The sequence below is a fragment of the Pagrus major genome, chromosome 23 (assembly GCF_040436345.1).
Source record: "Pagrus major chromosome 23, Pma_NU_1.0".
NCBI lineage: Eukaryota > Metazoa > Chordata > Actinopteri > Spariformes > Sparidae > Pagrus > Pagrus major.
In genome coordinates this window covers 1,029,752-1,055,764 of record NC_133237.1, presented here as the reverse complement: position 1 = coordinate 1,055,764, position 26,013 = coordinate 1,029,752, and positions in this window count along the sequence as shown.

Sequence of the window (26,013 nt, the reverse complement as noted above, 5' to 3'; positions counted from 1 at the left end):
AGCCAGCTGCTGCTCCCGAATTTGGGCTAACGTTAGCTGCTTAATGCTAATGTTACCTCCAATTTACGTTACTCATGTAGCTTGATTGAATGATTTCAAAGCTCCCGACTCCCTTCTGAAATTGTGTTGCTTTAGTCTGACTTTGCACTCTATTTGATACTGTGCGTGTGACATTAAACAAACACTGCACTTTTGTGAAGGGGTCGCGTTACCAGAATATTTTTCACGTGCTTTAATCTCTGGCTGCAGAAAAAACAACAACACTTATCTGCTTCGTGTGGTGTTGACATGATAAGTGACAGCACGCTTGGTGTTTCTGTTCATCTCTTCTCTCCATACCTTTATAAATGCATAACCTATAAGTTTATTCTGTATATTAATTATTAAAAAATTAAAATGAATGGATGTAAATTAAATGCTGATGGAGGCGGGCGGACTCAACGCCAGTTCCCGGGCTGTGGTGTTTGTGACCCGGGCGGATCAGGCGGCACACGGGGAATGGGCTGAGCTGCAGCCTCCCGTCTGTGCCTCCACTCCGGCTACAGCAGCTAAAGTATACACTGAGCAGTAAGTTGGTGACGTATTCCTGTTAACCTCGCTCCGCCGAGACAGGCCGGGGTGCAAATCAACGTGTCTATTATCATTAAAAAATGACAATTTAAAATGACGGTAAAAAAATTTTATGACCCTGTCCGACGGACAACAAGAAAATCTAACGCAACCACTGCTTTTGTGTTGTAGTAAGGTTCAAGGAGGACTAACAGCAATGCTGTTCAAAGTTCAGTACCAAGGAAAGAAGAAGTACATCAAACTAAATGGAGCCTCACATCAAGCATTTCTGCAAGAGGGTAAGTTAATGTTTCTGCTTCATCTAACCACATGCATCTCATACTCGTGTCAAACTAAATTTTGAGTTTCTAAAGGCATTCTTCCACTCCTTCTCTTAATAATATCACATTAGCCTTGGTCCTTGTTTACAAATGTTAATTGGAAAAATACCAATCTGTCCCCCCCAATAATATATCTAAATATGTGACATATGATATGTCCTCCTTTAATGAACCCTGGCTGTAAGTGGAGCCGTCTCTTGTTATTTCCGATTTATTTTCAATTTAGGAAAAACAAGGCAAACAAAACTGTGTGGCCACCCCCCTCCTGATTGTACACTTGGTTGCGCCCGTAAACGCCGGCTTCATTTGAAAAACCACTCAGTCCGACTGTCACTGGTGGTCATGAGCATATGGTCATGGGCATATAAACAAATGGAGGGAGTAGTACCAAAGCAGAAAAAGCAGGACCAACAGGCGGACATTCGCCTTTTTTTTCAGACGGTAAGCAACTAGACACCTAAAAAGTAGTGCTATGGCCAAAATGAGCGCACTAATTTTTGAATTAATGTGAAACAATTATCACATTGAAATGGCTCAGTATTAAAGCTAGATATCAGATATCATATGAAACTAGAATATATAAGGCATCCATTGGTACCAACCATGGCATGATAGCTTGTCGGAAAATGGGCTGAATTATGCTCCAAAGTTAGGCTAAATTCTGGTGGGGGAAAAACTTTCCCGTGGGTGCTGTTCTTTTTTTTTGTGTGTGTGTGTGTGTGTGTGTGTGATTGATGGTTTTAAAATTCAATTGGCACTTAAACAGGCTTGGTAAGGTTAAAGCAAATAACACTAGCAGCAATAAAAGCAGAATATTCAATGCATCAAATTAAAATGATCATTAGGGTCAGTCATTGTTCTAGTACAATAATGGTATCTGGTCACAATGCAGGCAGCACAGAGAGACAGAGAGAGGGACAGTCACAGGCAAGATGGAGGGAGAGGACACACAGAGACCTGCTCTGAAGATGATCAGGTAAGACATAATATGAGTCTAAACAACATGATAACATTATTTTTACCTAGTCATACATGTCAGCAGTAAACTAGTAATAAGAGCATAATATTCAAATTAAAATGATCATTAGGGTCAGTCATTGTTCCTCTGGTACAATAATGGTATGTGGTCACAATGCAGGCAGCACAGAGAGACAAAGAGAGGGACAGTCACAGGCATGATATAGGGAGAGGACACATATTTGGACCCCCCCAATATCTATACCATGGTTACACCGAGTTCTGCATAAGGATAAACTGAGCATTTAGGTGAATTAACTGCAAACTTGCAGGGGGGGCATTATCCTGCTGCAGTATGAATCTTTCTCCACAAAGATGCAAACCAGAGGGTGTAGCATGTCTTTGAAGAATGGAGTGGTACTTCTCCTTGGTCAGGGTGGAGTCAGTTCTGTGCAGGTGTCCAGTGGAGCTAAAACAGACCTAGACTTGAATATTTCCACCACTATGTTTCACTGTGGGTTTGAAACACTGTGGTATCATTCTCTCTTCTGTTTGTCTTCTTACATACACGCTTCTGTTACTGTTGTACAGTAAATCGCAAACCTTGATTCATCAGTAAATGTTTTTCAGTAGACCTGCCAATTCTTGTGTTCTCTCGCAAATGTCAATCAAGCTCCACAGTGCTGGGCTGTGAGCACAGGTCCCACTATAGCAGGGGTCACCAACCTTATTGAAACAGAGCTACTTCAAGGGTGTGAAGTAATACGAAGGGCTACTTGTTTGATACAAACTTCCTGAATAACATAACATTTCATGGTTCAATGATAATATTATTATTATCAATAATAATACATATTCATATATGTGAACAGACTGTCTGATCACATGTTAATGTTAATGATTCCTCACAATAATTAACAATGATTTCCCATGGTAGAAAACACAGATATATTTAAATATGCAACATTATTTATTTCTGTTAATCTCAATGAATGAGCACATTTGTAGCATTTTAGTCAAAAACACACCTATTATATTTTTGTACAAATAATCACTTCATCACTTCTTCTCAACATTTTGTCCCGTTTGTACAAACCACTACCTTTATAACATTTTTGAACAAACCATGAACTCTGTCCCATGTTTGTACAAATTCAGTTCATCAACATCAACTCTTTCACAATTTTAAATGAATCATATCACATTTGTACTACTCACCAATCTGTAGCATTTTAAACAAATCATCACACCTTTTACACTTTTTTAACTAATTATTTTTCGCATATTTGTACAATATTTGAGTTTGACGTTGCCATGGTGTTTCACTGAATACACTGTTATCTCTTTCTTTGTCTGTAAATGTCAGTAAGGCATGTTCTGTGTTTGTTCTTGTCAGAAAAGGCTGATTCACAGAGATAGGTTGAACCAAAAAGGCAGGCAACTTTCATAGCTGCTGTGCATACACCTTTGTACTTTTCAGTGTCCACAAGGCACCAAAAGTTTGGTGCACCCTGATGGGCTTTGAGGTAGAGGTCATTTTGCAATATTAGGATTTAAATCTCCTCCTGTCCAGCATCCAAGTTGATTGTTGCACTTAGTTGCTCAGCAATGCATGTCATGTCCACTTGCATGAAAGGATTTGAAATGAATGACACACATGGCTCAAGATGATCAAAGTCACAAAACTTGTTCTCAAACTCTTGCCCAAGTCTGTTTATGACTTGAGAGTACTTTTCTGCAGCTTTGTCAAAATCCCCAGATGCACAAGCATTGTCATTCGGAGGGAAAGTGCAGCACTTTTTTCGCTTTAAATATGTTTACATTGCTGATCATGTCAGCGATCATCTTACCTTTGCCTTAGAGCTCACAGTTCAAATGGTTCAGTTTCCCAGTTATGTCCGTTAAAAATGCAAGGTCAAGTATCCACTCTGTGTCTTCAAGTAGCGAGGCATCTTCCCCTTTTGATTGCATGAACTCTTTGATTTCACCCAAAAGTGACAAAAACCCCTGCAAAACTCATCCCCTGTTGAGCCATCGGATTTCTGTGTGTAGTAACAGGTCACCATATTCAGTTGACAGCTCCTCCAATAGCACCTTGAATGTCTTGTGTTGTTTGGCTTCGGAGCAGATGCCATTTATGATCTTCATGACGGGAGTCATCACATGATCCGCCTGGCCACAGCTGCCCCGAAAATGAGACACACACTCTTTCACTGTCGTAAAAAAAGAACTCTTCCTCCCAATCATTGTGAAAATGATAAGTTTTCTTTCACTTTTCTGCCATGTTTTTCTTTAGTTATCGGGGGTAAAAACCGTGTCTAGCTCCCCATCGTAGCTGAGCCCGCTTGCTTGTCTCAGCAACAACTGAGATGAAGGTTTGTTTTGTGTGCGAAATTGAACTTTGACCCCAGACAAGGTCAGAGTTCATATACATAAAACATTTTTGTTTTTAAAATTCTATATTCAATATTGTCATTTTCAAATCTACATGAATGCAAGTGTTATTGATTACAAAAGAACAGCAACACAATTAAATAAAATTTTAAGACGGAGCTCCACGTGACTAATGCTATTTTTAGAACATGCTCTGCGGGCGACTCACGTGGTCCCTGTGGGCAGCCAGGTGCCCGCAGGCATATCGTGTTGGCTACCTCTCTGGCAGTGTTTCTCCTGTTCCTCCTCACACAAAGGAGCAGATACCAGTCCTGCTGCTGGGTTGATGCCCTTCTACGGCCCTGTCCAGCTCTCCTTGTGTAACAGCCAGTCTTCTGGTATCTTTTCCATGCTTTTGAGACTGTGCCGGGAGACACAGCAAACCTTCTTGCCTGTGCAAACCTGATTGGGCTGCAGGTACTGCCTCATGCTACCAGTAGTGACAAGGACACTGGCAGAACACAAAACTAGAGAATAATCAGTCAGAAAGGATAAGGAGAGCGCAATTGTCTGTGGCCACCACATGCAAAACCATTCCATTTTGGGGTTTTAAGTGCTGTATCGTAGGCAACTGGACGTTTCAGTTTCTTGAAGACGTTTCACCTCTCATCAAAGAGGCTTCCTCAGTTCCAACTAACTGGAGGGGAGTTGGCAGGCTTTTAAACTCTGTGTCTTTGTCAATCAAAAATATAATGCAGGAGGAATTGTTGTTTTGTAAGCGGCTTCCTGAATGCACAACTAGTTCTGAAATCTTCAAAGTGATTGATGTTTTTTCAGAGAAAATGACATTCCATGGGCAACATTTATTGCGCTGTGCACCAACGGTGCAAGAGCCACGGCTGGTTTAAAAAGTGGCTTGTAAAGGATGTGGCTCCGCAAGTGATTTGGACGCACTGCATGCTACACAGGGAGTCACTTGTTGCCAAAGACATGAGTGCTGAATTGTCAGATGTCATGGACTCGGTTGTGAAAGTTGTCAATATTGTCAGGAAGAGTACTTTGCAAACACGTCCCTTATCTAATCTCTGTGCTGCTGAGGGAGAATAACACACTGCGCTACTGTACCATTCTGAGGTTCGATGGCTTTCATGTGGAACAGTGTTGTCACGTGTTTTGGAATTACACACGTCTATTCAGGAGTCTTTACTTCTCCAAAAGCGGACAGAGCTGGCTGCACTTTTCAGTGACAATGTCTGGGTCACCAAACTTGCATATCTTACTGACATTTTCACTGAGCTAAACAAACTTAACAGTTCTATGCAAGGTCGCAATACACATGCCATTCAGCTGTATGACAGAATGGAAGACTCTCTCAAAAAAATCAGAAGATGGAGGGAGCATGTCAGGGAGGGAATATTTTCCTTGTTTCCATCAGTGGATGAGCAGGGAGATTCTGCTGTGCTCTCCCCTCTCACAATTCTTGCGCACTTGGAGGTGCTCGAGTGTCAATTTAGAACTACTTTTCTGAGGCTGACTCCTGGCGCAGGGACAAGACATAGATCCAGTTTCCATTCAGAGACAACGCAGCAGATGGCACACGCCTGACAGTGACAGAGGAGGATCAGCTCATCGAACTATCCACTGACAGTACATTCAGAAACATATATGAAACTAAACCACTCACCCAGTTCTGGATCTCTTGCCAGAAAGACTTTCCACAGTTGGCAGCAAAAGCTATGAGGAGCCTTTTGCCCTTTGCAACAACATATCTTTGCGAAAGTGGATTTTCCTCACTCACCTACCTGAAAAACAAATACAGGTCAAGACTGCAGCCTGAGGCTGATATGACCCTCTGCCTGACAACCTCGATCCATCCAAGGATAGATAAGTTGTGTGCTACTCATCAGGGTCAGACATCTCACTAATGTGGGAGTAGGCCCATTGTGCCATCCACAAATGGCTTGAGGATTCACTGTTAAAAGAAATGTTAAAAAAACAAACATGAATGTGTCCATTATTTTAATAGCTCAGTATTGTATGCAAGATAAGATGTATGTTTATGCATGGCAGTGGCACTACTAGGCCATCACTCATTTTAGTTTCCACATTTATGTTTAAAATAAAAACGTCAATTTGAGTAGGTTGTATGCATGATTATCATGCAATTGACAGAAAATGTTGATATTGGCTTTGGTTGACAAGGTATGTTTATAAATGGCAGTGGCACAGCCACCCTACTCACTGTACCTTGCACATGTTTAAAATGAAAACATGAATATATGAACCCGTGTATTATTTGAACAGCTTAGTATTGAATGCACAATAACAAGGTATGTTTATACATGGCACTAGGCCCAGTTTAATATAAAACACAATTTTATACAATATATATAGTAGGCGTTACTATATATATATATATATATATATATATATATATATATATATATATATATATATATATAAATATACATATATGTGTAGTAGGGGGTCCCTGCTCCACCTCTCCATCAGTTTGGGGGTCCTTGGCCTGAAAAACATTGAAGACCCCTTCTGATGACCCCCAGCTTGTGCTCCAGAGGCTCCTGTCTTCTTCAATGTGTACTGCACAGTCCAAGAAGGGCAGACTGTCTCCTCTTATTAAAATTAATTAAATAAAAATTAATAAAATTCATTTTTAAATCGTTAAAACGGGGCACCACCCTGAAATCAGGGACCAATAACCAGACCAAAATTAGTCTCAAAGAAGGGTTCACATTAAATGTAAATATTTGTAAAATATTTACAATCAAAGGAACAGTGAAGGAAGTGAATCTGAGCACTGACCATCACAACCAATAAATGCCACAAAACATATGCACAAAATAATCACAGAAAACTGCTATGTACAATGTAATAGACTTTATTATTGTTAGCAAATTGATTAAATCAATAATACTTTCAATAAACGCAAATCAATTACTCAACCAAAGCAGCTAAACTATGAAACTAAGACGAACTCAAGCACAAATAACAAACAAGCATGGGTGTGTGTGTGTGTGTGTCAGAGACAAAGAAAGAGGAGCCAAGATGGCGGTTGTAGTCAAAGAAACAAGATGGCGGAGAGCCAAAATGGCGGTCACACTCCCTTGGATGGTGACGTCACGGAGTGTTCCGTTTAAAGGACTACAAAAATGGTCGAACCAGAATTGGGGAAGTCACGCGTGGAAAGGAATTCAAAAAGGACAATAGATTTTGCTGAATCATATGTCTAGAATTCCAAAAATGGTGGACGTGAATACATCACCTAAGGCTAGTCAAATGAACGAACGTGCAAGATTTGAACAACGGCAATGGTTACACCACCGTTGGCCTCGTGTGCAATCAAAGTGCACACGAGGCCAACGGTGGTGTAACCATTGCCGTGAATTTGTAGGGAAAGTGACCTACTGTTCCACAAAAGGTGGACGTGCTACCACGAGGCGTCCGTCTCTGAAATCATAAAAGGGAAATATCACGAGACACACGTATCTACGTTATAGCGAGGTCATCACCCATAAGTCTCCAATAGGTTGCTCATAAGATCACGTGTGTGTGCACGTAACCCCTAATATGTGTATGTGCAAGTACATGTGGGTTAGTTAAAGAGAGAGAGAAAGAGCAAGACAAAGGGCTAACGCCCTTAGTGGCGGCTAAGCTAACACTCCCGCCCCACAGCGTGGAGGGGCTCAAATCAGCTCGTAATGAGCGAAAAGGGAAAGCAACATGTTTTACCACATAAAACGAACAGCAATAAAAAGAGGGACACGGCGGTCCACAAAACTCACAGAGAACAATGTAGCTCACAAGCATACAATACACGCTAACTTATAGTATCTGCCCAGACACTAATTAAGCCTCACTTGTAGTCGTGTCTTCCTTAATCCAGCTCGCTTCCTCGGCGTGGATTAAAGGCGGTTGCAGTGTTCTGTGTTGGCTGTTAAGACAGCATAGTCGACGGGCAATAAGAAAACGGGCAAAGCGGGCGTTTTCTGAGGAAAAATAAAAATATCCTCCTTCTGCAGGCAGGTAAAGAGAGGCTGGTTGCACAGCATCTTTTCTGGATCCGGAGCGTGTTTGGTGAACACAGCGCAGTTTTGGCTCGTCCGGCAAGATGAAAGACTGCGGCCTAGGCGGGAAAAATAAATCCAGACATCTGTATGCTCCCTTAGAGTAATAGTTGCGTAGGCGAAAGCCGATGCTTCCAGCAACACGTAACTCTGGGACTGCGTTGAAAATGAGTCTGCCGCTGTATTTATCTCCTCCCGTGTCGGCGGAACTGATGCATTCAGGTGCGCTCACAGACAATAGGAGATGGGAGTTTTCCAACCCGGGGGCTCTGACAAGCAGGCGCCACCTACTGGACATTAAGGTCGTTGCACTTTCCTTTGTTTACCAGGCTTTGTTAGTGCAAGGAGGCCGCATTTAAAAATTGAGCTGCATGCTGCACTGCAAAAAAGGGGGGTCTAAAAACAAGATAAAAACACTAAATCTGAGGGAAAATGTACTCAAAACAAGTGAAATTATCTGTCCATGCAGCAAGATAATTTCACTTGACAAGATTTCTTAAATTAAGATTGTTAAATCTAGAAATAAGCATGTCTACAGAGGTGTTTGGAAGGCTTAAAATAAGCCAAACATGCTGGTTTTAAGATGAGATTACTTAAAAAGTAACTTTTTACAGCCTCTAAACAAGTGAAATATACAAAATTTAAGCATAAAATGCTGGTTTTAAGATGAGATTACTTAAAAAGTAACTTTTACAGCCTCAAAACAAGTGAAATATAAGCATAAAATGCTGGTTTTAAAATGAGATTACTTAAAAAGTAACTTTTTACAGCCTCAAAACAAGTGAAATATACTAAATATAAGCATAAAATGCTTGTTTTTAAGATTAGATTACTTAAAAAGTAACTTTTTACAGCCTAGAAATAAGTGAAACATACTAAATTTAAGCATAAAATGCTGGTTTTAAAATGAGATTACTTAAAAAAGTAACTTTTTACAGCCTCAAAATAAGTGAAATATACTAAATATAAGCAATTACAAACAAAATCTTTCTTACTTTTAGCAAATTTAGCTGAAGATTAGTTAAGAAAAATATTAAATTTAGAGAAAAATACTATACTATTAGTGAAGAATGACTAAGCTCTGTCTTAATCCAAGCAGGTTTATCTTGAAAATTAATTAAACTAAGATAGATTTGCAAATTCAAATAACAACCAAGCAGTTCAATCAATTAATAAATCAAATGACACAAAAGATTTACACAACTTACATTTTTAATTCAAATTAAACAGATTTGCTAGTTCAGACAACTCAACTGAAACAGGGGTGCGGCCGCGACCGTAGCGTCTTTTTTTCTTTCACTTAACTTGAAATTTTAAGGCAGCCCTTTCGCTCATATTTTTAAGTTGAAACCATTAGTTACATTTTACAGTGCAGGCCTCGATGAGGTAAAACAATTAAAGCAAATAATTAAGGGACACTGTAATAAACTTGTGGAATACACAAAACCATTGTAAGGCATGGGTAACAATAACAAGAACAACTGACATGACAAAATACTGCTTGACATTCAGCTACTTGTCAATGAATGACAAGACAAAATACTGCTTGACATTCAGCTACTTGTCAATGAATGATTTCCAATCAGCCATTGCTTTCTTATATGCACTAGTGGCATCTTGATCGTGGATTGTGTCACCAATGACCTCTGTTTGAATAACAGAGAGGAGCGTTGCAACACATTTAGGGTATGTTAAATGCAACGTGTAGTAGTATGCCAATAGCACCAACATCCCTTCTGAGAAATCTTCCTGTGGAAGGGTGGTCACAGGTACATTACCAACAGCCACGATGGTGGTTGATCCATCAAAAAGCAGAACTGGGGAGGAGAGAGGACGCTTCTCCAGATACAGGGTGGGGTCTTCGCCTGACTGGAACAGAAAAAAAAGAACAATGCGTAGAGAGTGAGAAGACATAAAAATGTATTGAAAGTGTATGATCATTTTTAAAATGAAACTATCAGGTTGCAACCAATGACTTGAGCACTCTTAAATTTAAATTCACGTTTAAAAACTCACACTCATTATTATCAGATGAATTGCTTTACAATAGTGTAGGGGGGAACATGTTAAACTGATGTAGGAATTTAGGATTGATTAATACCTGATACAAGCTGATGCAAGGTGCTAATGTTTCATCAGTGAATGAATGAATGAATGAATGAAATAATTAAAGGTTTTGCAAAACATTTTTTGTTATTTCCTTCTGTCAACACCATTTGAGGGACACTAGAGGCACTTCTGTTTTCCCCTTTTGACATAAATTAGGTCATATCTATAACTGTGAACTTAGGTGTATTGTTACTAAATGTGAACAAGCACAATAATGTGAGAAAATAAAGGCACTTCAAAGAGGACAGTAAGGAATCAACACAAACATTTCTCACCTTCAGGATATGAAGAAGTGCCTCACAGCTATTCCCAAGCTTCTTTGGTGGTGAAGTTGGTGAGGGGAAGAGGGATGGGAGTGCATTGAAGAGGGCGAGTGTGAAATCCACTAAAGAATATAAGAATGAACAGAATGGTCTGAATGTTGTACAAATATCAATACATATACATATTGTATGGAACAGCAACCTACCACTGCGGACATCCAAAGGGAAAGGGGGTTTCAGGACTTTCTTCCACACACCGTAGAACTGCACCTTGGCACAGAATTCTGCCCATCTTCCTTTTACTTCCTCAATGTATCTGCTGTTGGTGCCACCTACTATGCGCCGCAGCTCATCCATTGCCTAAAACAGCATTGTGCACAGTTCAACAGTTAACAATGCATTGAAATTCAGTACACAGATGGATACACAGTAACTCAAGTACAACAAACCAACATACATTTCGAACATCTTTGAAGCATGGATATGCCTCAAAGATTTTTGCAGGTCGGTCCTCTTCCTTTGTAATATCTGCATCAATGAAAGCCCGTCTGGCCTCAAACTCAAGGTCCAAAATTTGAGCAACATCATTTTGATTGGGTTTTGCATTGGGCTTATTGTACATGTTGCTCAATGTTCTGTAGTGCCTAGCCTGCATCTTCAGACTGTCCTGGCCCACTGAAATGACAAAAAACCAAGCCGAGACATTTCAATGTTAACACTTTAACAACAACACAGGGGAAATAAAGCGTGGTTAAAATACAATGCACTATTTTTTGGGAAACTTTAATCCAATTTCATGGATGACAGGCTGAGAGGTGTGCTGAGGTGGGCTTACCAAAAACATCCTTTGCAGACGTGGCTGGTGACGCAGACGTGGCTGGTGAAGCAGACGTGGTTGGTGAAGCAGACGTGGTTGGTGAAGCAATCACAGTCGTGGGTGCGGAGCATGAGGCTGACTCGGATGGCAGCAGTGATGTTTTGGTGCCACTCTTTGGCTTCTTTCGCACAGAGGGGAGTGGTAGTGGGGATGCTTTTTTTTTTTAGAAATAATGAAAAAATTCTCAATACAATTATATGACAGGGCAAAATAGGCATATATAAACACAGTGCATGTCATGAACTCTGGTTCAACAAATGTGGACAACTATAGTTTCATTACATGATTAAACATTTTTAGTCATAAACAAATTTGTATGACAGCCACCCTTTCATTTTTTCCCCACAATTTGCATACCTGCAGAGTTGTCCTCGCTGATGTCATCATTGCTCTCAAGAAGTATGGTATTATTACTCGAGTAGCTTGTGTCTGTCCAATCTGTCTCCATGTCCTGGTTGTCTGCGCTGAAGAGAGCTCCCTTGGCCGCTCCTCTTTGTGGTACGGAGCCCTGCCTCTTCCTTGGAGATCTCATATTCTGGAGTCGCTTGTACATTTTGGTGTAGATGGTCAGCTGTGGTGAAAGAATGTTAGATAAATTGTTTGTCTTGTTGCTGACCTGTCCACAGTTTTGGTTGAGAAAAATGAAAAATATTACTTACATATGGCATATTTGTGTCAGCATCACGTAACATAGGGAAATAGTCGACAATCTTCTGTGACATGGCTCTCATTTCCAGTTTGGAGGGGTATCTTGCTTGTTTACCCATGGGACTAGCACGCAGGATTGCAACCATGCTAGTGATTGTGTTCCTTACAAGTCTGCAACATAGCTCCTTTGACATCTTGTAGTTCTTTTCCTTTCCATTGCAGAGCAATGCAAAGTACTGACTACGCACCATGTCCAACTCGGAATCTGTGTACACCACATACTCTGGAGGGTCTGGCATTTTCATTGTTTTCTCAGCAGATATGGGGGCGGAGGCTTGCGGCTGGCATGGTGGCATGGAGCTAGTTGAGGGCATAATCCCGCTTCCACTGCAAGTGCTGGCATCTTGGTCCGTGGTATTTTCACACTATTAGGATTATGTAGGATGAAAACAAAATGCATTAGGACCATTAAAATATGGTACAATTTAATTTTAATAACTATTATTTATTCCAATTTGTGTTTACATTTTGATTGATGAACTCCCAAAGTTTCTTTCTTCTGAGAAAATTTCCAGGACCAGGAAAAAGATCCTTCAGGTCATCCCGGCTAAGGCCTTTCAAAGCCTCCTCATCAACACCGGCAGCTGTAATATGACAAATAAATATCTTAAGATGAAGCAATGCCAAGCTACAGTACCAAGCAACATAAAGAGGTGCCATTTATCTCTCCCTCTGAGCTCCAACACATTTGTAAACTGTTTAACTAGTTGTCTGTGCTATGAAGCCTCCTTAAAGTCAGCGAAAATAATCATAAGCCTATCTCACAAAGATGCCAGCCCCAAATAAAATCAAGGGTAAAAATGTTAAAGTCTGGACTTTAAACATTGGGCTACCTTTATGCCATAAGTTCAGTGTTGGTCATATTTTTTTATTTATTTACATTAACTAATTTAATTAATTCATTTAAATTATTAATCAGCACATTTGAGCTGCAACTGTGGCTATTACTCAAAAAATCAGATAATGAATAGCAAATTTACTAATTTGGTTTTCTTTAGCTATCAGCTTTTATTATTATTCCTACAAACTATATGCCAAAAGCACCTATACATCAAATATAAACTTTATTTAGTGTGAATGCTTCAAAGCATTCACACTATTGTTCTTCTGGGATTTATTAGTGTGAATGCTTCAAAGCAAGCATCTTTCAGCCTTGTACTTTTCAGCTTTTTAGCTTTTCAACTTGTTCAAATATTCAGCTTTTTCAAAAAAAAAATTAATATGGAAGCAAATGGGCAAATCTTCAAATCCTCTTCAAAACTCATCCACTTTCAATCTCTTCTGGTCCCTCATACTTTGAGCTAGAGACACCATTTCAACTTTAAAAGAGTCAGAAGACCTTGAACTATTGGTCATGTATTTCAGTTTTTGAAAATCTTTTACGGTTTTGAAAAAATCACAGTTTTAGTTTTAAGGATTTTTAACTCGTCTTCTGGTTTTATAATGGGTGTGTATTGCGTGAGCTAGAGTGTGTGACATCATCGCTAGAGTGGAGAGCAGCTGCAAAAACTTTAGAAAAAACTGTCTTCAGCTTGATTTGGGTCCCACATCTTTTACTTCACATAGACAATATATACATGGAAATGTAGGAAATCTTGTTGGCTTTCAGATGATGGTCTTATTTCAGATGTAGGACCTAAACTTTTGGCTGTAGAGGCCCTAGAGCAACAAGCACTCCAGCAACTCCCCCATAAGCCGCAGTGTTAATTTTGAGCCTAAATTTCTGGAGTGGAGCAGACGGTACCTGTTTTGTCTCTCGCTCTCGTACCCTCATTTTTCACTCTACAGAAATAAAAAACATATCACAGGCTTCAGCAATGTCTCCTGTTACTCACTGTATACATTTTTTGGCCATAATCATTACACTTTTTTCTAGACCTGCAGGTGTTTGGGAGGTGTTTTCCCATTCATTCTTATGGGGACATTTTCACATTTTGTTCTGCTACTGCTCCAGCTTATGTGCAGCTACAGAAACCATTCAACTATCAAACTGTTCAGCTGTTTGAGCTCTTTCAGTCTATTACTTTTCAGCTTTTCAACCTTTTCAAATATTCATCTTTCTGCCTTTTCAACTTTTTCAAATATTCAGCTTTATGTTCAGCTAGAGAAACTGTTCAACTATCACAATATTCAGCTTTTTCAGCCCATTAAGCCTTGTGCTTTTCAGTTTTTTCTGCAAAATCTTGACCATTCATTCTTATAGTTTTATGCATTTCCGGCAGCACGTTCAGCAGATTTCCGAAATCACTTCAGCTGTCAGCATTCACACTGTATTTTCGCAGGAAATGCAATTTTTCTAGTTGTGACTTACCCTCCAAGACCGATACAGTGGCATCGTCAAAAATATCCATTCTGGATTCATCGGCTCCCCGACGAATTAGGCCTAACAGGTGATAGGCTACCTAGCAAAAACACAGCCAAACAGAGCTCGTTAGTTAGCATGCAAAAGTGCACATGAGCTAACACCACCTAGCTTGCTAAGCAAGTACCCCGGTGAAAAACAATTGAAACGGTAACCGTCACAGCAACAATCTGCTCTAAAATATGATTTTGGCGACTAATATTAAAAGTTCAATTAAGTTTACTGACCTTGAGCCGCTGTTCCTTCACGAATGTAACGTGCCTCCTTCGTTACTCAAGCGGGGAAATCACTTGGACGTAACGTAAATCCTGACGTCATTGAGGTGGGACAGTTGGAGGACATGAGCCGACATGAACTGAGGATGTAAACATTAGCTTGTTAATAAAAGATTTTTAAAACAAAACATTTACCATCTTAAAATTAATGAAATAACATATACTCGGAGAAATTTTGTGTTCAAATAATAAATACAAATGATAGCATGAGTGCCCCCTCCCCCTCCCCCATCCACCTCAGGGTCATCAGCCAGCGACAACAATATCGCCGCGCAAACCTGGCGCCAACGGTGCATCACTACAGACGGTTCGGCATCATGGCAGCGTGGAGGTGTATGATTTGTTTCGTCTTTGTTGCTCTAAGTCTTAAAGTCCTACTAAGCCACATTAATGCAAGCCACAGTCGCAGCCCGGATTTTTGGGTTTACTGTGGTATTGATGGATGTGAACAGGACTTTAGAGTTTTCAACTCCTTCTTTCGCCACATTAAACGGACGCACCTTCAGTATTTTCGGACTGGAAGCCCACCAAGTGGATGGAGTACGACGCCTTCTTCTCGCTCTTTGGGACAGGAAACATTTGGTGTGTCCGTTTTTGCCAGCTGTAGCACCCCTGCAGCGGACAGCACTGTGGCTGTCCCACCTGGTGCCTCTCTACCTGAACCGTCACAGCAGCCTGACGCTGTCGGCCGCCTTGAATCCGTAAGTCTCCACAGTTCCATTCGTTTTGACCTCTGAGGGCCTATCTCGCCAATTCATTTGCTCTCTGTGTGATGCTGACTTGTGTAAAGTGTTTTGTTTTGTTTTATTTTATTTTATTTCCCACATACAATGGTGTATTCAAAGCCTGGCTTCCTTGAATCCATACCGGGAATGCACGCATTAATCAGGAGTAGGCTATATGACCTTCTTTTTACAGTCTATATGACACACTTTCTCTTTCATATACAGTAATTGTCTTCAGTGAATGCTAAGTTACCTCCGTAACACGACGTTATTCACGTGAAACGCACATAATTGAACGAATTTCACACTTACCTTGGGAAGAGACGTTAGAGCTGCTCAGGTCCAAGACCAGTGAGGCAAATGTGGGATTAAAATTATTTTTTCCCCTCTCGTGCGTCCTGTTCCTCATCAATTAGTCCGTATTATGGCACGCTTTTCTCCATAAGGAGAAATGGGACAAAATGTTTTCAACTACTGTAACGTTATACAGAGGGCAATAATTGGAAACATTTTCTCATAGACTGTATTATTTACGTGCTTTAGTTCATTTAGTTTTTAGTTGTAAACAAAGTAGTACCCAGTAAAGTTAAGGTTACCTCGGTAATTAGAGCTGGGTACTTACTTGCTGAATAATAACACTGCTGTCTGAGTCAATTTTACACACTCATTGTTTGTTGTAGTCTAATTTATAATCTTGAAAAAAAAAAAAAAAACCACTTCACTGTAAGAAAAACAAAAAAACAACAACAATTCAAATCAACCCTGATTGTGTCTATCTACTCTTACTTTTATCACTTTCTGAAGGAGCAGGCTGTTGCTGTGACATCCAGAGCCAGACCTGATATTGCTAGATCTGCAGCGGCATTCGCCATCAGTGTCCGGGAACAGTGCCACTTGTCACAGGTAAATTTGTCTTGATGGACAAATGCTTTAATGGTACTATTGATATCGTAAAATAATTCCTTGATACAATGTTTATAAAAGAATATAATTACTGTAATAATTCCTTTCTATATTTCAATGTTAACTATGGGCCTGTTAGCAATAATTATATGAGGGGAATATATATGTATCTATATATATATATATATATATATATATTTTTTTTTTTTATATATATTTTCACAGAGAACTGTCAACAGCGTCATCTCGGGGGTGCAACAGTACCAAGCTGCTCTCCTTGACACACTAAGGGAGAGAATCAGAAGGGTGTTTGAAGAGAATCCAGAGACAACTGCTCAGCTCCAAGATGAGGCTTTGGCTACTTTTGATACATTCACGGATCCTTTCTCAACCACAGCATATGGACAGAATAAAACTATCCGGGAACTATTCAATCCAGTCAACCCAGAGGAAGTTGTGATGTCCCAGAAGATTTGTTGGGTAAAGCGTGGTCCTTCAAGGGTCATGGCCTTAAGAAACAAAAGTTTTTACTATGTGCCACTCATTCAAAGTCTCAAGCAGTTACTGACCAATTCTAGAATCTTCACAATGTTGACCACTGTACCACAAAGAAGTAGAGAGGGATTCTTGTATGATTTTACTGATGGAGTCCTTTTTACATCCCACCCCTTATATTCTCAAAGGCCAAATGCATTGCAAATACTATTGTACACCGATGAAATTGAAATATGTAACCCTTTAGGCCCCCATGCCTCTGCAAATAAATTATTGATGTTTTATTACACTTTAGGGAATATTGATCCAAAATTTAGGTCCAAGTTGGCTGCTATAAGACTCCTTGCTATTGCCAAGGCAAATGATATTTCTCAATGCGGTGTTGATGTTATACTAAAAAGAATCCTAAAAGATCTGACACTTCTTTACAATGGTGTTAGGATTGAAACCCCAAATGGTGAAATTGAGTTGTTTGGTGCGGTGATAGCCTTATGTGGAGATACACTTGCCCAACATGACCTTGCTGGGTTTAAACAAGGTGTTGGTTTTGCTTATAGCAAATGTAGACATTGTGAATGCTCCTTTGATGATATGCAAAGTATTTTTGAGGAGAATAAGTTTGCTGAAAGAACTTTGGAAAACCACATCAGGCAATGTCTTGAAATAGACACAGCAAGCACAGAAACATTGAAAGCATCCCTCAAAACCACTTACGGGATTAACAGAAGAAGCAGGCTAGTTGATTTTCCAGCATTTGACCTGATCAAACAAACTCCACAGGATATAATGCATGTAATTTTTGAAGGTGTTGCACCAATGGAAATAAAGCTTGTGTTAAAAAACCTGATTCTGTCAGGACAGATAGAATTAGATGAGATTAACTCAGCTATTATAAATTTTCCTTACTCACCTCTAGATATACGAGATAAGCCATGTCCTATTAGTGTCAGCACTTTAGCTGCTAATGACAATAAAATAAAACAGTCGTGGACAAATGTTAATACTTTTGAAAATACTACCTTTCATTTTGAATGATATGGACAGTGAGTATGTCAAATTTATTCTCAAATTAATTCAGATTGTTCAAATTATCCTTGCTCCTGTTATTTCATTAGAAACTGTATTGCGGCTCAGGCACATGATTGAGCAACATCTGCATCAGTTCAAAGAACTTTTTTCTGAATCCAATGTCATTCCCAAGCAGCATTACATGCTCCATCTACCTAGCCAAATCATATCTTTTGGTCCTTTAGTAAGAAGTATGTGTATGCGATTTGAAGCTAAGCATAGCTATTTTAAGCAGTGGGCTTCCAAGTTAAATTTCAAAAATGTATGTAAATCGCTTGCAAACCATAATCAGTTCCTTGAATGTTGTCAAAATGAAATAGGCACTGAGCATCCAATTTTTGCTAGTGAAAGAGAATCAGGGCCTGTCTCAGCTGTCAAAAATGTTGATTATGTTAAAAGAAAAGTCAAAGATTTTTTAGGCATAGAGGTCATGCAATCTGTTGTCTCTGTGAAATGGTACATCCTCAATGGAAATAAGTACATAAGTGGGAAATCTATGATTATTGTAGATGTAGATGGTGCTTTCCCAGTGTTCGGACTGATAAAAGATATCTTTGTGATAGATTCCTCTTTAGTTGCTTTTGAGTACCAACGTTATGAAACACTGAATCTGAATCCAGAGTTGCTGGCATATGAGGTGGCAGTTCCCAATGTTGCCCAGGCTACAGAATTTGTAAAAGAACTAATTGACTGCATTTCCTATTTTCCAGTTAGTTTCAAAGACAATACCTTTGTTCCAATAAAATACAGTCTTTGTGACATTATTGCCCACAGACAATAATCTGGAGGAACAATAAGTACTGTATGTATGGGTGTATCATACCATACACATCATGTATTGTGTTGGGTGAACCCAGTTTGCCTGTTTTCTGTTTGCTTTGCCAGTTTTGTGAACATCATCAGCTTGAAGTCAGAGAAATAAACTCTGTTTTTCAGATGCTTTTTGTGTGACTCTTGAATCAAGCAAGTTGAGTTTGTTACTGAATCTTAAAACAAGATTTATTTGAGGAGACTTTGGGTAAAAGATGTAATATATCTTATTTTAACAGTTATTTACCTCATTTTAAGATTCCCTGCCTATTTGAGACAAAAAAGACAAGGTTTGCTTGATATAAGATTGTAGTGTAAAGTTGAACACTTAAAATAAGAAATTAACTCTTAAAACAAGACAAATTATCTAACACTTCTAAATCTAAGTTTTTTTTTCTTGGTAAGAACCAAATAATTTGCAGTGTGGCCAATATGACGTCAGAACCATGTGGACAGTCCCAACATCAGCATGAGGGTGAGTCGATAATGACTGAATTTCGTTTTAGAGTGAACTATTCCTTTAAGCTGCCTGGGCAGCATTCACACCTGGGCTCACCTAGTCTTAGCAACCCACATGAAGACCAGTTGGATCAACGACCCACAAGTGGCCCTAACGACTCTGAAACTCAGAGCTCACAGGTGTCTTTTACGACTCTGTAAGGTCACACCCACACAGAGTTTAAAGGCCTGCCAACTCCCCTCCAGTTAGAACTGAGGAAGTCTCTTGGATGAGAGGTGAAACGTCTTCAAGAAACGGAAACAAGTCCAGTTGCCTACGATACAGCACTTAGAGTTACCATGACCTGGATGACTGAGAACCTTCATCAACTTCTTGGGGGTTGTCTTGCTTTTGCCTCTCCATTGCACCTGTTCTCACTTTCATTTGCACCAAAGCAGGTGAAATTGATTCACAATCACTTGTGCTTCCTAAATGGACAAATTGATAGCCCTGAAGTCTAACTGACTTGGTGTTATACTGTGATGATTAAGTGTTCCCTTAATTTTTTCGAGCAGTGTATGTCAGTGTGTACCAAGGTGGTAGACTGATAAACTGACCAACAGACTGACAGTCCCTTGAGCCACTCTGAATAGCTAAAAACTCAATTATAAAATGAACAAACAAAAACAAAATGTGGATCAGCAGTGAAAACGAGCCAAAAAGTCACTTCACCTTCTATCTGAAGGCAGCTCACTGGTTATCACTGATAGAGAGAACATTTATGGGATAACTTTCAAGAAAAGTGATTCAGAGTGCTCTGGCCTCTTGGCCTCCAGATGATAAGATTTACCTGATATTGTGATCCATTTCTTTATTTTTCAAGATACCTATATAAATCAAAAGACATTGTGAGTTTTGTGCATTATGAAAAAAAAATAAACATAAGCAGAGAGAAAAGGGAAGGGGCAGGGGTGAAATGAGAGTGAGTGGAGAGAAAAAGAGCTTCTTTCTCTAATTCCACAGACCATTAAATTATAATTCCAATGCCTGATATATTTATGCATTGAAACATTATGGTCGCCTACCCAACCAATTGCTATGCAGACTGAGCTCTTGCTGTCCACACACCCTGCTTCATGGGCACAATGTAGAAAGATTCCTGAAAATACACCCCACTTAACTTCACAAGGCTAGTAAGGGAATTTTTAAGTTCAGAAGATGTAAGAAAGTTTGAGATTCTCATGTGCTGAAATAGCAATCTGGTAAATTGAAAAAATGTCATTTTGAAAATTACTACAGTATGGATGTATGATAGTAGCTGTTATACTGCACTTTCTGCTCACGCAATACATTTTCATATTCTTAACCAAATCTATTTACACTGGGTGTTAGGTGGTGATCTCTAGTGGCCAAAGTAATTATTTCGGCAGCATATGAGGTAGCCAGGTACAAAGTACAAAGAGCGACAAGTCTGCATAGACCCAGATGGTTGGCTCTAAAAAGCACAAACCATTCACCCAGGAAACCACTATTCGTGCTCAGTATGAAGGCGAAAGTCAACAGTGAGATCTTTTAACTTACTGGTGTAGTGAAGTGCCATCATGTACATTACATAACTAAAGTTATGTTCGTAGTTAATGTATGTTCTTAACTGAGGTTATATAAGTAATGTAGTTATTTTAAGCCAAACCACACTGTTTTCCTAAACACAACCAAATAGGTTTCCCAGTCCTAAAAAAGTTGTTTTGTTGCATAAACCTACGATATAACGTTACATAGTTGAATTCAACAGAGTGTAGTCACATGGACAGCGACCTGAGGGGGCCATGAGGGAGGTTTACTTGGTCTGCAATGGTTTTTGGGCGGGTGGTGTATGTCAAGTACCATCCACACGAATGCCCAGACCCAAGGTTTCTCAGCAGAACATTGCTGTTTAACAACGATGATCAACTTTAACTGTTAGTCCTGATATTTTCGTTGGTTGTTGTACAGACCTAGGCCTAACTATCACTGCTTCAGTATAATTTGTCATAAAGTGCATTGGCAGATTAAGTTTGTAGAGGTTATTACAGTATAACATAATTAATGTTCAAATTAAAGATCTGACTTAAAAATGTTCTAATGTGTTATTAAAGGAATTTTCATCATTATCGACTCACCCTCATGCTGATGAGAAGTCCGGTGTAGTTTCTTATTCCTCAAAGTGCAGCTGGAGACCCGTGGGGGTACCCTCCTGCAGCAAAAATCCATATAACAGGCATCAATGGTGTCCGAGAGGAAAAGGTCCATAAAACTACACAAAAACGTTGTAATATTCCTCCATACTGCTCGTCCGCCGCAATCCAAGTGTCCTGAAGTGGCGACATCCAGAGTTTACTTGAAACAACGTCATTTAGTACATTTTTATAGCCTAAACAGTCACTATACTATATTTGCCTGGAGGCACGCTCCTGCGTGCACGCAAGTCTCCCTCACAGCACTACGGAAGCCACGCCAGACAAGATCAAGGAGAACTTGCGATAGATACACACCGGTATTTACATCCAGCTGTGAGCGACCGAGCGACACACAAACACAAGAGGGATCTGCCTGCACTAGTGATTTAAAACTTTGAAACTCACAGCAGGATGTAAATACCGGTGCGTATCTATCACGAGTTCTGTTGATCTTGTCTGGCGCGGCTTCCGTAGTGCAATCGGCTGTGAGGGAGACTCGTGTGCTCGCGGGTGCGTGCCTCCAGACAAATATAGTATAGTAATATAGGTAATGTTGTCACCTGTGTCTGTTTGCTGTTTTTGTTTTTTTGGTTTGTTTTTTGGTTTGTCAGCAGGATTACACAAAAACTAGTTAATGGAATTCCACTTAACTTGGACAGAGGATTGGTTTTGGCCCAGAATAGAATAGAGTTAATGGGGTTTGTATTCAAGCAGAATAGACCCCATTAACTTTTGGTACAGATTGGCATACAACGTTGCAAGATTTTTTTCCACATTTTTGTTCATTTTGAATTTGAATGTATCCTGATGAAAAAAAACAGCTGTATTTAGGTGGCTGGTATGTATGAGTGTATGAGTAACTACAAAAGGGGTCTGTTGAACCTAGGTGGAGGTTTGTGTTCTACTGAGGGCCATCCTAGTTTAATTTCATTATTTAGTATTAGTATTCTACTGCTACTGTTAAAAGATTCAAAATACCATGCCTATAAAGCCAACTGAATTGAATTAATTTCAACTGAACTGAATTGAGAGTGTGCTCTAAGTTCATGTCACACAATCCATCACTGGCAGCTCTTCTTGCAGGTGGATCACTGCAGGTTATGGTTGCGCTCCCTTAGCATTGTTGGAGCTTGATGTATGTGCTGTCGACTGGCAGTAAATGAAACAGCAGCTACAGCAGCCATCCTTCCTTCCACTTCTACTACCTGTCTCTACTCCTATGCCCTCCTGCTCTCTCCACCTCTGTTTCCTCTCTGTCTAGTTCGTCTCCTCCTGTTCTTTCTCCTTATCTACAAAAGTAATTTAATAATGTAGACAAACTGAAAAAAATTCTCCAGTGATTCTTATCTTTCTGCCGACTTTGAAAGAACAATCTTGGTACAAAACAAATTATTAATTTTCCCACATTAAACTTTTTCCCAATATAAGGCCCGACAAAGTGGACAAAGGATCTTTTGATTATCTGCAAGTCTGGGGGATTTTTTGATGACTTCCTTAAATAATGGAGGATAATGGGGCTAATGTGGGAGCTGTGTCAGTCCCAAGAGTAGGCCCACATTGTCTGGTAATGTCAGGTGAGATATACCGATCCAGACTCAAACCTCCCGAACTGCTTGCAGTCGTCGGGGCCGCCACTATAATATCTAACGAGTTTCATCTATCTGCTAACAGCTATTAAAACTAGAAGTTAAAATCTAACTCCAGTTCTTGCTGAAGAATAGACAATCCAAATTGACCGTGTCTCTTAAACATTTTCTCATCTAGACTTGTTTCTTCTGGTTTTGTTTTTTCTCACTGCAAAGTATTAATGTTGTTTCAGCAAGTTGTTGTACCACAGTCTCCATTTGTTTACATTTGCCTCTCCATGAGAACAGGTGAGAAAGATCAAGTGAGGTGCTACATTGCCCCCTTCTGACAGTCTTAACAATATTCTATAGTGTGTGATGCAGCATTATTTTCAAGTCCTGCAGTGTGTGCAAGGTTGAGATTAGAGATAAGAACATCTGTGAAGATGTTATCTGACATGCATGATGCAAACATTTAGGATTTTAAAGCTTATGTAGTGTGAACCCGTCCAAAGTGAATTAGTCACCCACTTATTGGAGAATCTGTGGTTATTGATCCTTTTGAGCTGGGGGTGCCTTGTATGCTAGCCTCTGCCACAAGTGTATGAATGTGCGTGTAAATGGGTGAATGCTGACTTGTGTTGTAAAGCACTTGAGTGGTCAATAACACTAAAAAAATGCTATATAAATACAGTCCATTTAGGGCGCACTCACACTTGGCCCAGTTGCTCCATACTGTGCTGAAGCATGATTGTCCATCCTCCTCAGTCCCCCGCTGGCCTGCACTCACTCACGCAACTGGGCCTGAGCACAGTTACCTCTTGTACATACATCATCACGTCGTAGCGCGGTCACATCACAATGGAGAACAATATAGAGACCATGACTACTTTACTGACTTTTTGTGTTTGGTCATAGATGGTCCTTTTGCATTCCTGGATTTCTTGATTATGCAAAGCGGCATAATACACATGATTATACTTCACCCACGTATCATACTTCGTCCACGTTACGCAGTCCAGCTTGTACTGCACCGTGCCAAAGCACACCTCTTCCAACTGTGCCAGGACCAAGGAAGAGTACCGTCAAACGTGCTTGGGCATGGTACAGATTGCCTAGTGTGAGTGCACCCTTAGTCCACAATATAAAATTTCTTGTTTGTATCAACCAAATTAATTCTCATAGCTGGGAAGATGCTGGTTTCAACTGTTGTTTCAACAACTTCAATAACAATGAGGAAGTAAATATGTTTATACACTGGTTTAGGAAAAGTTGCGAGAAGAGCATATTCACCCAAAATATAAATAATTACATTCTAATCAAAGGCAAAATCCTTGGTTTTCGAGGGTAATCCACAAATGAGTTTGCACCAAACTTAAGAAGTTTTGTAAGAGTCCCTACCTAAACACATTTGCATGACAGTATTCAGTTATCAGTACATCAGTATCATAGAGCCCCCTGGTGGCAGCAGGAAATCACATTTTTCAAAGTTAATGTACTCCTCCTACTGTAGCTGGATGACCACATCCACCTCAAACATGGTGAGAAAACACATAAGACCTTGGTGATGCTGTATTGTGAAGATTGAGTTTTTTGTTGAAGGGCGTGGGCATGGTATGCGTAGATCGATGCGTTGCCATGATACAGGAGACTGCTAGAAACTCCACTGTTCATAGCCGTGTCTGCCCCAAACATCACACGTTTGATATGACGCCTGCCCTAAAGTCATTTGCATGTCAATATTCAGTTACAGTCATAGACCCACCTAGTGGCAACAGGAAATGACATGTTTATATTTCTATATAGTCTTCCTAGCAGGCTGACCAGATCCACCTGAAATGTGCTTAGAAAATCTTTAAGGCTGTAATGATGTGTTATGGTGAACATTGTAACATCTCATTGGATCCCATTGCTTTGGCAACATTTGAGTTGCCATGAAAGAGGAAGGTGGTGCAATGTGACTGTACATAGTCCAATCTTTCCAAAATTTGTCATGATTGATCACAGTCCCGGCCATAACAAATCTACATGCAAATTGGGAGGTATACACATTACACCACTTCTGGAAACAGGAAGTAAGTCTTTTGTGGCAAGAGTTATGTGAATTATTTGATTTACGTGAAAGATGTGGTCTACCCATCATATATTTGAACATAACACGTAAATAGTGAGTGTTCTCTAGTGCCACATATTGGACACAGGAAATCACATTGAACTCCTTTGCACAGTGTCCAAAACACATGACAATTCAGAGGCGTGTTAAACAGACCACAGCTGCAGCTCACCCAGACTCGCGGAGGTGCGAGGGCCCATTCAACACTGCTTGCAGTTTTTATTATTATTATTACTATAATAATAATAATTGTTGTTGTTGTTGTAGTAAGGGATGGGTTTATCCAAGGCTGTACTATATTAAAATGCTTCATGTCATGTGTTTCCTATTTTACTTTATCACTCACGTGTTGTCTCATTTCAGGTTCCCTCACTTCCTGCCCTCCTGTGTTTCCTACTTGTGTGACTACCTGCCCCACCTGTGTCTCCACTTCTCTAGAGTATTTTGTCTGTGTTCCCTCCCCTCTGTGTCAGTTCATCTTGTTATTGTTGATTTTTCTCTTTAAATGTTGAGTTTCATCCAATACTGGAGTGAGGCAGGTTCTAGTCATGCCTGGGTTCACTACTATTCAGATGCTAATTAGAGTCATTCGGATTTAACAGGGTGTAAAGAGTCATTAACTGTTGGATATTAGTGAGGTTTGTAGGAGTTTACGGGGCAGAAATTCATGTAGTGCAGGTTGTTAGATCTTCAGGTCAGGTCCCAGATCTTTTTTCTTCCATGCTTCATCATTGCAGCCCCCTTTACATAAACCACAAACCTGGCAACCCTTCATAGATC